At 34.9% G+C, this 1976-nt stretch overlaps 1 pseudogene; it reads left to right on the forward strand.

The window, feature by feature from the left end:
• Positions 1-222: 222 nt before the first annotated feature.
• Positions 223-962, forward strand: LOC122143561 (annotated as a pseudogene).
• Positions 963-1976: the final 1014 nt, after the last annotated feature.

Consider the following 1976-nt stretch of genomic DNA (forward strand, 5'->3'; position numbering starts at 1 on the left):
TGTTGTGAGGGATCCTTAGGAGGGTCCATCATAAATGTAAAGATGTTTTCTATGGAATATGAAAGGAAAAGAAATAAGAAACAAAATATGGCAAACTCAAATCGACCACATTTCTCTGGTTACCTGTGTCAGCAATTTAGAATAGATTCACAGAATTGGGGAAGGGTACAACAGGAAGTACTACCTCGTGCAGGCCACATCACGTTTTTCCCCCATGCGTGATGTCACGTGTTCCTCGTCGGACTGAACCCCTATAGGTCTGTATAGTGGAAAGTACAGCCTCACCCCTTTATAAAGCGGACAGCATCAGTGAGGTGATCATCTTCGAGACGATCAGCCTCCGATAAAGCGACCAACACATCAAGATCTGATCTACGAGCAACCACAGACTCAAACATGAAGCCCTACTGCATCTTCATCGCCAGCCTTGTGCTCTTTGCTTTCTGCTCACTGGCACGCAGTGAATGTACGTCTTTTTCTTTATTTCTTGATTTTTGTTTTTAGTTAAACAATTGACTATTAATAATTTAGTGTATATTTGTTAGGCACTTTCTTGATTTCTAATGTATCCATGTACATATCCATGTATTCATTTATATTTAGTGTTTTTAACACTTTTTTTTTCCTGCAGTCAGCCAAGGTCCCAATAAGTGCTGCTTTTTTTTTTCCAATGTAAAAATCCAGTAAAGCAGGTTGAGAGTTATCATACTACACATCTTGAGTGCAACAGGAATGGTGTCATGTAAGTATTTTTGTAATTTCTTAATTAAAATGAATTGTGAATTAATTATGTGAAATCATGGAACCATCTTCTCTTTTGAAATTTCAGTATCATCACAAAAGCCCAAAGAGAGATCTGTGTTGACCCGACAGAGAGATGGGTTCAGAGACTGATGAACTTGGTGGATGCTCGAAACATGAAGGAAATGTCACAAAGCAGCTCTGGAGCATTGCGCGACTAAGATGAAGTGAATGGCTCTTCTCCTTTCAAACTATTAGATTGAACTGTTTTCAAACTGATTTTTAGCTTTTATTTAAAAAAAAAAAAATTATAAAAAATACAAACTTATGTATGCGCACAATGCGCACAATGTCCTGCACAATGCTGTTAATCAATTATGATGATGATTGTGATATATATCTTTTCAAAGCATATTTAAACTAAAATTGCTGAGTTTAATGTAAACCTGTTTGAATTTTAACAAATGCATACAACAAAAATATGGTGAAGCCATTGTGGATTTTTAGACATTATTTGAAAATAAAAAATGCATTGAAAAAACACGATTCAATTTAATAATAACAGCAATATACTACTGCTACTAATAATACCAGTAGCGTAGACTTTATTATATTACATTTACTTGGGAAAAAGTGGTAAACATGCAGATCCTAATTTCTGCACCTATCTAATCCTTAAATATTACTTAAATGAAGTTTACTGATGTATGTGGAAAGACAAAAAGGAGCCATGAGGGGTGGATTGTTCCCTCATACCTTCTGTTTAACTGCTACCTCCTTGCACAGGACACAATGCAGCTGTCAGATTTCTGTGCTTCATGTTATTGTACAACTACAGTATCTTTTGCAGGCAAATCTTGTCAAGGATGCTAAAATTACTCTTCTGATGCCTAAATAGCACTCCTTTTTCCATCTCTCACTGCTTTGGAAATGTCAATGTCAGAATTAATTTTTTAATAATGGTTTTGTATTATTCTAGCTCAAGCATTGACTCTGTGAGGCCAATGCTTGAGTCTCATCTCTCTGAATAGTTAAAGATTTAACAGTCAAACACATTTATTAATATGTCATTAACTAATGCATCCATCACTGCAGCAGATTAAAAGTGTATTTGTTCAATGAGTATTTCAAAGGGCTTCCATTCAAGACTAAAATAAATTATGCAATTTTCACATGACAGTTTTCATTAAATATCTAGCATAATTCTAAGACCTGACTTTTTTATTATTGTAGTA

Source organism: Cyprinus carpio, unplaced genomic scaffold (genome assembly GCF_018340385.1).
Source record: "Cyprinus carpio isolate SPL01 unplaced genomic scaffold, ASM1834038v1 S000006366, whole genome shotgun sequence".
Taxonomy (NCBI): Eukaryota; Metazoa; Chordata; class Actinopteri; order Cypriniformes; family Cyprinidae; genus Cyprinus; species Cyprinus carpio.